General features: G+C 45.7%; 1 long non-coding RNA gene across 1 annotated transcript; it reads left to right on the forward strand.

The window, feature by feature from the left end:
- Positions 1 to 4,116: 4,116 nt before the first annotated feature.
- LOC131562649 (uncharacterized) lies at positions 4,117 to 7,464 on the forward strand. Its single transcript, XR_009275168.1, has 3 exons — positions 4,117 to 4,358; positions 4,983 to 5,046; positions 5,744 to 7,464. It is a non-coding gene; the product is annotated as an uncharacterized LOC131562649 (long non-coding RNA).
- Positions 7,465 to 12,676: the final 5,212 nt, after the last annotated feature.

The following is a 12,676-nucleotide window of genomic DNA, read 5'->3' on the forward strand; positions in this document are numbered from 1 at the left end:
TTTACCTTAGGGGTGCCTGTCATTAATCTTGGCATCATTGTTAGCATCTGTGATCTCTGCATTCCCTGGCCTGGCACCCAGGCCACAGAACTTTTGACTGGGGAGCTCAGACAGGCGTCAGACTCTCTTCTCTCTTTGGAAGCATCGCATCTGATGTCTTGTCAGGTCTTGGTCTGGGCTGTATGGACAGCTATGCCCTCACCTGGATCCATTTTGGTGGATTAGGATTTGGCGTAATATGAGGTTAGGTAGAGGATTCTGACCGTAGGATTCCTAGGCATCCATCTTTGCAGTTCTTAGAAGAAATCATTCAGTTATCATCTTCTTCCTTCGGGGTTCTCTGAGCCTCATCAGCTCACCATCAGTTTGAACTCGGTCATCTCCTTTTGCATTCTCTCAGTCCTTGCAGCCATTTTCCTTGCCAAGAGATTTCTGTCTGTGTTGTGTCCCCGTTGTCTGTCCTGTCCTGTCCATCCTGTGTCACGGCTGTCAGCACACATTTGTGCCCGAGCTGCTCTGCCCTGCCGCATAGCCTGGTGCAATAGGAGAGGGCCCGGGGATTTGTAATGTGCAGTGTGGGGTGTAGTTGGACTCTAGATGGGATTTGTAGATGGACACAGGATATCTGGAGCTCTTCAGTTATCATTGAACCGTCTGACTGTTGTCCTAACTTTTTTTTCAGATGCACCTCCTCAGATGACTGCAGTAGTTGTGTAGGTTCCTTCTTCTGAAAGGGAATAGGGCACAAGAATTCATCTTCCAGAGAATTTTTGCAAGTCCTGGCTTGTATTGTATCTGCCTATGGTGGCTTATGTTCTATGTACCTATACATCTGTCTTCTATTGGATATTGGGTAGAAAATTTATCAGTCCAGAGAGGAGACAAGTCCTAGCTGTCAGATAGCCACTCGTTGACCCTTCCTGTCGTCTCACAGGTCCCCGAGGCTGCTGATTTCCCCAGGATCTGCCATTTTACCTCAAGGAGCGGCAGCCAGAAGATGTGTCACAGCACGTTCTTCAGCATCTCGAGTAAGGGCCGCAGTGAGCATTTAAGTGGAAAGATTGTGTGAGCGTGTGTGAGAGCACGTGGCTGTGTCTGTCTGTGTCTGCTCGTCTCTGCGTGTGTGAGTGCATGCTGACTGGATTTAACCTTGTGTGTGTGACTTTTGCTTTCCAGGTTTTGCGACTCCTTGTTAAATTTAGAATAAAAAATCCCCAGCCGGGTTGTATTGCATGAACTGACATGATATGTACCGATTTTGGCTTAAAACCCAGAAAACCAGACGAAGATGAGCAGGAAAAAACCAGAAAAAAACCACATGATGGACAAGAAAAAAACCCAGGAAAAGCCCAGGATGGGCAAGAAAGCAACGAGAAAAAAACCCCAGAAAATAATCCCAGATGGGCAAGAAAAAAACGTAGAAAAACCCCAGAAAATCACCCAAGATGGGCAAGAAAAAAACCCAGAAAAAAACCCAAAAAAAAAAACTCTGAGATGGGCAAGAAAAAAACCAGAAAAAAGTCTGAAGATGGGCAAGAAAAAACCCCCAAGATGGACAAGAAATAACCCAGAAAAAAATTCGAAGAAGGGCAAGAAAAGACCCAGAAAACACCCAGAAAAAAATCGCAACCCAAGTATAAATATAGAAATGTTTGTCAAGTATATGCAAATATATAAAGAAATGTTAAATTATTTGAAATATAAAATAACATAAATATAACATTTATACAGTATTACTTGTGTTATGGATCATATTGATTTTTATTTATTTCCTATAATACACTACAATATTTATATCAATTTTACATCTATCATATCTATCATTTGTTATATGTTATACCAGATTGATATACTCTAGGTTTTTTTAAGTAGTTTAAAATAAAGGGGATTTTTTTTTTATTTGGCAAAAGCAGGTGTTTTAGTATAAACATTATAAATACAAATAATATAAAGGTAGAAATCTAAGAATAGAAATAGATCATAAATAGCTGAAGGTTAATATAAAAATTAAAAATGTAAGAAAAAATAAGTTGTAGCAGTAGATATGGTACATAATTAGGAAAATAATTTATCTCTTATTTGAATAGGATACATGTTATACATAATGATTAATATAATACTTAAGTATAAACTGCAAATATAAATGTGAATATAGTCATGAGCGCTATAAATATAAAAATATTTCAATGTAGTTTAAAAGAATAGAGCTTTTTTGTATTTATTTAGTTAGGATGGGATTTGTATTTTAAATAGTGAAAGCATGATAGAAATGTAATTTTAGACATAGAAATATGCAATCAATGTGGAAAGATATTTATAAAAGCACAAAATATAAGTAAATATAAATAATAGAAATAGAATAATGTTATATAAATTACATGCTACATCAATGTCCACTATAGCTATGCATGTGAATATAAATACGAAAAATGGAAATAAAAAATTTATTTAAACATGGCTTTAAAACAAGGGGCCTTGTTTGATTCTGGTGGGGTAAGAGGCAGGTTTTTGGCATTTATTTCAGAGCAGTTTTTGGCGGGGGTCGCCCCTGTTCTTTTTTGCCGCCTTCGCTGCCCGCAGCCCCGAGGCGCGCTGCGCCCCCGGCTGGGGCGGGCGGCAGTGCTGCCGCCTTGTGGGCAGAGCGCGGTACTGCAGCCCTGCACCGAGAGGCCGCCACCTTGGGAGTGGCGCGTCGCGGATGTCGCGGACTTTTGGTTGACCTTCTCAACAGGGCGGCGAAAAGGGCGGGGAAGTGGAGGACCGGGGTGGGTGTCAGTGGACTGCCTGCATGGAATACCGACCCCGGCGCGGCCCCGGTGGTATTTTCTGTGACGTTTCAAGTGTACCCGACACATGCTGTGGTCTCAGCGGCGCCGCGGGCGGGCGTATTTCGGCGGGTTTGTGACAGGCATGTGGGGAAACGCCTCGCTGTGCCGGGGTCCTCTGACAGCCGCTTTCCCGCCCTGAGGGAGCCGAGCCGGGCCGAATTGTTCCGAAGAGCCGAAGAGCCGAGTGTGGGCGAAAACAGCCGAGTTTCCCCGAAGAGCCGAGTGTAGCCGAAAACAGCCGAGTTTCACCGAAGAGCCGAGTGTGACCGAAAATAGCCGAGTTTCACCGAAGAGCCGAGTGTGGCCGAACACAGCCGACTTGAGCCGAAGAGCCGAGTGTAGCCGAACACAGCCGACTTGAGACGAAGAGCCGAGTGTAGCCGAACACAGCCGACTTGAGACGAAGAGCCGATGATAGCCGAGTGTAACCGATAGCCGACTGTAGCCGACATTGGCCGCATTTAGACAAAGAGCCGAATATGACCGACTTTAGCCCAACCGGGCCGAGTTCAGCCGAAGAGCCGGAAAAGCCGAATTTAGACGAAAAGCCGAACCGAAACGATTTTAGACCTAAGCCGAACCAAGCCTAATTTAGCCGAGTTTATTTAAACAGAACCGAACGACGCCGCAGCACTCTGCCTGCAGAGCGCCGGTGCAGACGGCAGGGGGCGGTGTATAAAGCGAGTATAAAATATCAACTGTATATAAGAAGGAATAAAAAGCTCTGTGTCATGTGCAGCAGTAGAAAATTTCAGGCTCCCAGGGAATAAATAGTTTTCTTTCAATCATTATAGTTTTGGGGTTTTTTTTACTCCCAGGTAGCCAGAAAGTTACTACTGCTGCTTTTTGATTCTAAAGCTAGGAAGGAAAACCAAGATTACAAATACAAGAAAAAGAAAGGGAAAGGGAAAGGGAAGGGGAAAAAAAGGAAAGGAAAGGAAAGGAAAGGAAAGAAAGCAGGAGAGCAGAAGGGAAGGGAAGGGAAAGGGGTGAAAAACAGCGTTAAAAAAAGAAAAAGAGTTGGAGGGGAAAAGAGAGGGCATTCGGGAGGAGCGGTCCTGCCTCAGGTCCTTCCCCGCCCTGGGGCGAAGGACCCGTTTGATGCCCGGGAGGGACTGCAGCTCCCGGTGGCGGGGGACGGAGCCGTGGCTGTCAGCCCGAGACTCCAACTCCCGGCAGGCCCTGCTGCCGGCGCGGCGTGTGACGCAACGGCTATCGCGGCACATGAGTGGCTACCAGCCCGAGACTCCAACTCCCGGCAGGCCCTGCTGCCGGCGCGACGTGTGCCGCAACGGCCGACGCTGCCCGGCATTGTTCTCTAAATCGGCAGTAAATACAGCTGAGTAAAATTAGCTTGGTTTTCTTCCTTCTTTTTTAACTGAATTGTTTTTATTAAAAATACTATTTGAATATGTAGAAAAAGTGGGGATGTCCTGTACTATATCCTAGCTTTTCTTGTTTATAGGGTGCTCAGAAAACATGCGTCCCTTAGAGTCCCTCAGAAAGGTTCTCAGTGCGATCTCTACCAAGGTATGTATTTACTAATAAGTGATCCCTTTAGATATTTGCCTGTGTACCTTTTCCTGTAATTCAGAGCTTGCGTTCTGTGGGTTTTATGATAAACCTGTAAAATATGTAAGAATGCTTTTGCAAGTCTGAATCGTTGAAGGCAGCAGTAAGTGGATTTAGAGCCTGTTCTTGACCAGACAACGGGAAAAAGTGTGACTTTGATGCTGAACTTGTTTTTTTCATTTTTCATTTGACTTGTCTGGAATGATTTAGGAATAGAGAGAGCTAGAAAAAGAGAGAAATAGAATTGATTATTGAGCACTCCTCAAATGCTCACCACGATTCAGTGTAGAGCCGAAGTGAAGGGTGATGGAACAGAGCTCTGTGCTTTAGAAGGAAATAAATTTAAACCTGACCTCCGCACAGAGTCTCACTAACTTCTTTTGTTTTAAAATACAAAATATTATTAGGAAGTGTTGGAAGTTAGTGTTTTGGGAAAGAAACGGCAGTTCCACAGAACATTCCATTTAACAGAGGCTCTGGGAAGGATTCATGTTGTAACTGCTGTCACTGCAATCAGTTGGTGGTTCAGCCTTGAAATGTGCACTTGCCCTTCTATAAAGCACTGTTTTGTTTGCCTTTCAGTGCTATGAGTCTTGATAAATTGGAGAAGAGCCCAAGAGCAATTTTTCATCCCTTGATATAAAAGGTAGGAAGTGACTTTTTTTGGTTTGGTTCTTTTTCTTTATTATTTCCTGGAAATAAAAGTAATTAAGTATAGGTACTACTGGTTTGTTTCTTCCAGTAGCAGATGATAACAATAGCAGTAGTAATAGTAAAAATAATAATAGAAATAATAATAATAGCAATGTAATACTACCTAAACTGTCTTTATCCATTGAACTGGCCATTTCAAATCAAAACTTCTAAACACAAATCAAACCATCATCCTCGTAGAATCTTTCACAGCAGTGGGCTATAGATCCTGGTTTTGTTGACAGGATTTATTGGTTCTGGAATAGCAAGAGGGAAGTACAAGCCTAACTACTTCTAGCTCACAGACCCATCCAGTGAATACTGCTTTGTGTTTTGGTGGGCTTGTGATGACTTTGAAATCAATTGCTCATTCCAGTAAAAAAAATTAATGTTTTTTTGAACCTGACAGCAGAAATAACTTTAGGCACCAACTTAATAATAACAGATCACCAATTTAAGTTCATAATTTTATGCTGTACTATCAAAGTTTAAAGGTAAATTTTTACTTATTAGGAGATGGTATAAAGTGTATGTTCCAATGTGTTGGATGTATGCAAAGGTACATACGTACCCGAAAGTCCTTAGAGGAAACAAATTTTTACGTCTGCTGTTTGATTGTTTATCATACAATATTTGGTTTTATTTCCCAGGGATCGGTGAATTTTAACTTTGGAGTCCTCTGTGCTAAGGATGCTCAGCCTACAGATGATGAAATGTTCAGTAATGGTGAGTTTTTCACCTTCTCTTTAATTGCTATGCTGATCTGAATAAGAAAAAAACAAAAGCAAGAGAAAAAAAAAGGATGGTTTATTATTTTTTACGCTGTTATGTTTGTTTCCTCAGTATTTGCTGCAGCTCTGCGAACCCAAGCTTTGGGTTCCTTCTGTCCCACTGGGAGTTGCCCAGTTTGGTTGCATCTGGTGAAATTCACCCTGAGACCTTACAGAGCTAGCTCAAACTACGTGAGAGCCATTTGCAGTTCTCTCCAGACACCTGGAGAATGGGTGATGTTTCTGAGGGTCTGGCAAGTATACTTGTATCAAAACTCAGTCTGTGAAATTTCTGGGGAAAACCCTTCTGTGTCCTGAAGGGTTCAAACTCTGGTGAGGATCCAGTTATCAGGTGCTCACCTGGATGGTTCCAGCTCTTAAAGTGAACACTTGTACTCTTACCCTGTAGTTTACATCTATTGTATTTTTGTTATTTTGCAAGATTTTACGGCTTTGCAAAATATTGTGCATTTCACTCTTTGGAACCTCTCAGATCGTTCTTTGGTGCAGCACCATCCCATGGGACACTTGGCTGCCGTCCTGAAGGGGTTGGTCGCTAGAATTGTAAATCCTGGAGAGTTTGTAAGTCTTCTGTCCCCAGGGAGGTACCATGCTTTGTTTACTTTTGTTCTGTTTGTTAGGCGCTGCTTCTCATTGGAAGTATGAATTTCAAACTACCCTGTTCTTATTTTAACTGTTTTCCTGGTTCTCTCCCTACGGCAGGGAAAGACTCTCGTATCCTTGTCGTCGGGCTCGGTGCTGTCCAAGAAGATGCAGAGACTAAAAAAATCATAAGAAGCAAAATATGACTGCAGGGAAAACAAGCTGGAGAGAACAAAAGGTGATATTGTTACCCTTACCCTGTATTAGAAACATCCGCTGTGCTTTGATGCTGGCAGCTGCCAGGGGCTTGTTAGCTCTTTGTAGGCAGGTGTAGGTGTTCACTTGTAGGTTTTTTCTCTGGACAAGTCAATTCAAACTTTGCTAAGCTTATATTTGCAAATTACTCTCTAGCACAGTCCAGCATGACATTTTTGAATGTTGTAAAAATACCATGTTACTTGGAAATTGCTAATGATGAGAAGCTTTAGGGAAAAATAAGATGTCAGGGTTGGGAGATGTGAGAAGAATTTTGAGGGGATGTTAGACTGAAATAAAGCACACTTGAAGCTGGACTGGCACGCTGGCAGATCCCCTATTAAACAGTAGTGCTGAGATTAGCCTGGGGGTTGCCCGTTGTTTCTGTAGAAATCAATGTTTTCTGGTCTTCAGAGGTAAGCTGCTTTGAAAAGCTGGAAGGCACAGCATAGTGACAATCCGTGTGCTTCGCATTAAAAATAGATTTCAGAAGGGTCCTAGGCTTTTGTCTTTTCCTAGAAGTCGATGTAATCCTATTGAGGAGTTTTTAATTCTGTGCTGCCATGTCATCGATCAGGGCCCTGTCGTACTAATCATCATACAGATGCAAAACAAAAAATCAGACCCTGTCCCGACCACTTAGAGCCCAGAACACGATTTCCTCAGGCTGCCATTTGTGTGCCATCGGTACTCACCATGGAAGCGAGCTGGGGATTGTTGCACCCGTTGGGAACAAACCGCTTCTCGTCACACAGAAATGGAATTGGGACGACGCCTCAGCCAGCCTCTCTCTCCTGAATCTGCAGCAGAGCAGTTCCAGTCCATGCGGGCAATCCAGTTCCTGACGATCTGAGCGCACGGAGCAGCGCTCAGCTGCTGTGGGGGGCTCAGGGAGGGCAGAGTGTGCATTGTCATCTTCCTGAACCTACAGACGCGAATCAAAGTGAGAAGCCACAGGGTGGAAATCAGTCGCATATATGCTAAATAAAACTTGCAGGTTTTTTTTAAGAATTGTTTTTGCTTGTTCTTTGTTGTGCTTCTGTGCTTAGAAAACCTCCCTTTACAATCAGTTCAATTCATCAATTGAACCTTTGTTTGCAGACTCTCACTGAGCAGAATTTGTTGCAGACTCAGTGCACGCTGTGCAGGCCTCCCGGGAGTGTGAGGAGCTCATGTGCGCTACTTTTTGCTTTAGGACGCTCTGAGGTATTTATTCCTTTTGGGATACATGATGAGAATTCCCAAGAGAGGTAGTTATAAGGTATGACATCGGGAAAAAGCCTGTGTGGTTGGAATGTTGTTGCTGTCAAAAGTTAATTTTTTCTTAGCCAGTAGTTAGCTTTTTGCTTTATTTTTGTGGTATCAATATTTTATTGTTTAAAAAATTCCTTCAAAATAACTTCAGTGGTCGCCCACCAGTACCTTGTTCAGATTTGCCTATTTGCTTGTAGCTGAAATGTTCACATCTTGTTTATCATTCTATTTAAGAAACTGCTGCCCAGCCAACTAATAACTGAATATCCATCTGTCTAGGACACGGGGAGAGGATTTAGGTAATGTCTTTATTTCCAGAAAAAAGTTCCAGTGTAGTTTCTAAATAGAGGAGAAGGGGGTGAAGACTCGGGGCTCTGATGCCGTTGGGGCACCCCAAGGTCCCCAGGAGAGGGGGCCCCACTGCGGTGCAGGAGCAGGTGTGTTCTCATGTAATATTGAACAAATTATAAATATAAATATGAAAATTATAAACATGAAAATATTTTTAAAATACTTAAATAAAGCGGGTTTTCTTTATTGGTCAATAGGCAGTGTTTTGATTGTAAAAATTATAAATGCAAATAATATAAAGGTAGAAATCTAAGTTTAGAAATATATAATAAATACATACAGATAAATATAAAAATTTAAAATATCAGAAAAAATTAGTTGTAGCAGTAGATATTATACATAATTTAAATAATAATTTAAATCTATTTTAAAATTTTATATATATATCATTATTAATGTAATACATCCAAAGAAACGATAAATTAAAATATGAATGTATAATTATACAAAGTATAAATAAAAAATATTGCAGTATCCTTTAAAAGAAGGGTTTTTTTATTTATTTGGTTAGAGACGGGGTTTTTATTTGGAATAATGGAAGTATTATAGAAGTATAAAATTAAATATAGAAATATACAGTCAATATAGAAAGATATTTGTAAAAACACGAGCGAACGACGCCTCCTTCGGCCGAACCAAGGCGAGACCGGCGGAACCTGACGGCCTCGAGCGAACCGAGGCCAGGCTTGCGAGGCTGCCTGAACGGAGCCGAGCTCAGCCGAACCGAGCCCGCTGCTCTCGTGCGCGCTAATTAGCGCGAGTGCGGTCACTGCCCAATGAGCTCCTGTGCCACGCCGCGCTCCCGATCGTGTCCGTGCGATGGCCGGGCCGCCCGCGGGACGCGGCAGCAGGAGAGCCCCGAGCCGGGCGAGTTTAACGTGAGGCGGCGCCGCTTGCCCGCCGTCAGGGAGCCGAGCCGAGGCGAGCTCAGCCGAACGCGGAGAGAGCGGCTCCGAGTTGGGCCGAAGCGAGCCGAGCCGCGCCGAGGGCAGAGAGCGGCTCCGAGTTCGGCCGAAGCGAGCCGAGGCGCGCCGAGCGCAGAGAGCGGCTCCGAGTTCGGCCGAAGCGAGCCGAGCCGCGCCGGGCGCACTGATCGGCTCCGAGTTCGGCCGAAGCGAGCCGAGCCGCGCCGGGCGCAGAGAGCGGCTCCGAGTTCGGCCGAAGCGAGCCGAGCCGCGCCGGGCGCACTGATCGGCTCCGAGTTCGGCCGAAGCGAGCCGAGCCGCGCCGAGCGCAGAGAGCGGCTCCGAGTTCGGCCGAAGCGAGCCGAGGCGCGCCGAGCGCAGAGAGCGGCTCCGAGTTCGGCCGAAGCGAGCCGAGCCGCGCCGGGCGCACTGATCGGCTCCGAGTTCGGCCGAAGCGAGCCGAGCCGCGCCGAGCGCAGAGAGCGGCTCCGAGTTCGGCCGAAGCGAGCCGAGGCGCGCCGAGCGCAGAGAGCGGCTCCGAGTTCGGCCGAAGCGAGCCGAGCCGCGCCGGGCGCACTGATCGGCTCCGAGTTGGGCCGAAGAGAGCCGAGCCGCGCCGGGCGCACTGATCGGCTCCGAGTTCGGCCGAAGCGAGCCGAGCCGCGCCGGGCGCACAGAGCGGCTCCGAGTTCGGCCGAAGAGCGCCGAGGCGCGCCGAGCGCAGAGAGCGGCTCCGAGTTCGGCCGAAGCGAGCCGAGCCGCGCCGAGCGCACTGAGCGGCTCCGAGTTCGGCCGAAGCGAGCCGAGCCGCGCCGGGCGCACAGAGCGGCTCCGAGTTCGGCCGAAGAGCGCCGAGGCGCGCCGAGCGCAGAGAGCGGCTCCGAGTTCGGCCGAAGCGAGCCGAGCCGCGCCGGGCGCAGAGAGCGGCTCCGAGTTCAGCCGAAGCGAGGCGATCCGTGCCGAAGGGTCGAGTCCAGCCGAATGCAGATGACAATGGCCGAGTTTAGCCGATTAGAGCCGAGTTTAGCCGAGCAGCTGTGAGCCTTGCACGCTTGAGGTGAGCGTGCATCGTTGCCGGCCTGGGATTGAGTGAAATGCACTAAGGAAACCAGCTCTGGGGAGGGAGGCAGGGAAATCCTCTCTTAACGTTTACCAATTCGTCCGTCAAACTCATCACGGCAGGACAGAGTGAAGACTGAAAGTGTAAGAAGATGTGGAGGGAAACAGAGAATCTGGCAGGAGCATCGAACGCACAAGTGCACGAATTTTGCTTTTTGCTTGGATGTAAACTCAGAAGTTGTAAGGAATTTGGGAAGGAGAAGGGACATTTCAGAAGGAGAAGAAGTTGTTGTTGGAGTCCTGGCAAAAGCTTTAAAAAAAAAAAAAAAAAGTGGTTTCTTTTTTCTTCACTATTATATTCTTTGGTGGTATATGGTGTGCTGTTTTATTTCTTGGTGTTATTAGCTCTGTGTAAATTGTTTATTGAGTCAAGCTAACTTTGCATGGGTTGTTTTGTATTTGAGGTAGGATCAATTTCAAGAGGTTTCTTTCACAGACTTCTGATAGGTATTACTGGGATTTTGGTTTTGTTTACTGTATGCATAAACATAGAGATTTGGTAGGGCCAGCTGGGCTGCTGGAGTTTTGGGTGTGAATTTATTAGATGGCTTTTGGTAAACACAGAATAATTATGTAAGGTAACAGCAAATTACCCAATTACCCAATTGATCTAGCTATGTAACCTTACCACAAAGTTTTATATCTTGCCAGTTTTCTGTTCTTCTGCTCCAAGTAGTTGTTGCAAAAAAAGAAAGCACTGTTACTTTTCTGAAAAGTTTTCTTCTATAACAAGCCCTTTACTGCCCTTGAACGTGAGTCAGAGGAGCCAAACAGCTGTAGCTGCTCTGAGGGCTTGGTGGGATTCGCCCCCTCCCTTTTCCCGGGTGGCATGGGAACGAGAGGCGGGCACAATCAGGGGTATATTAACCCCAGCCGTGGCTGAGGGGCTTCATTCCCTCTCTGGGATGTGCTGGGGTAAGAGCTCTCCTCATTTCAGTGAAGAGGCTTTTTCAGCCCGTCTCAGCATCTTTTCAGCAGGTGTTTCTGGGCATCTAAAGCACAGAGGCTTGGAAGATTCTGTGAAGAAAACAGCATGGAATACAGGGAGTATTTAGGTTTGTGATTTTGGGTTTTGTGTTTAGGAGTGGTAAGGTGCTTTTGTAATTTTTAGTTTTGCTCTGGTTGTTTTTTTGGTTGGATTTCTTTTGGTGGAATTTTTGTTTTTTTTGGTTTTCATTTTGGGGTTTTTAGTTGGTTTTTGTGGGGGTTTTGGATTTTTTGATGTTTTCTGTGGTTTTTTTGTTTCTGTGGGGAGTTAGGTGTTTTGGGATTTATTGTTTGTGTGGGTTTTGTTTGTTTGGTTTTTTTCTTTGTTTGTTTTTGGGATTGGTTTTGTTGGGTTTTTTTTGTTTTGTTTTGTTTTTTTTTAATTGAGGAGTGCAACTCCCTGAAATTCCAAGCTGTGTCAAGCACAACATTTTATTCAGCAGATTGATCATGTCACAAGAGGGATCCGCCCAAGGTCCAAGATGATGTTTGAGATTGATGCTTCAGGTGAGTTGAGGATTGTGATTGGGAGAGGGAGGGTGAGCAGTTAGGAGTTCTTGGGAGGGAGTTTGCAGGCAGCAGGGTGAGAAAGGGTCTTTATTTGTTTATTTGAGGCCTCCCCCACACAAGGCTTCTCAGAAGCCTAGCAGAGGCATTCCCATGTCTTACAGCACACAAGGTCATCCACTGCACTCAGGGGAATGCCATTTAACTTTGCCTTTCTCTAACCCAGGTGCCACTCCTAATGAAGGCCTTGGAATCATGATGAAGCTGGAGCCTGAAGGAGCCAGGCACACTCAGGAGAGGGCAAGTAGCTGCCTTGGTGGGATTTGGCCCACATAACTCTGGACTCATACTTTGGTTTTGGTTTTCTTTATTGTAGCTCACCGAGAGGCTCACAGGCCATCACGAGGCCCTCCGAGGCAGACTCATTTCAGGTGCAGCGTGGATTCCCATCACCGATCATCCAAAAGATAAGTCGAGGGCCTTGGCCTGGAGATGAGAGAATAGTGGGTTGGGAGTTCTTGGGGCAGATTTGAAAATTGGCAGCCGGAAAAGCAATCTTCTCCAAGGGCCTCTTAGGACAGCTAAAGGGAGAGGCTCTCCTTTTGATGGCAGCTTTCAGGCGGGCAGTGCAGAACAGCTCCGGTCTGTGTTGTGTTGTCCAGTGTTCTGTGTTCCCTAGTGTGTCTTTGGGGTCCCTTTTGCCTTCTCCCCTCGAGACCCTCACCACAAGCATGATGTGTCGTGTTTCATGTCCCCCCTGTTTGCCACGTTCTGTGTCACGGGTGTGTGCACGCATTTTTTGCCGGAGCTGTTCTGCCCTGCCGCATGGCCT

This window comes from Ammospiza caudacuta, chromosome 11, assembly GCF_027887145.1.
Source record: "Ammospiza caudacuta isolate bAmmCau1 chromosome 11, bAmmCau1.pri, whole genome shotgun sequence".
Taxonomy (NCBI): domain Eukaryota; kingdom Metazoa; phylum Chordata; class Aves; order Passeriformes; family Passerellidae; genus Ammospiza; species Ammospiza caudacuta.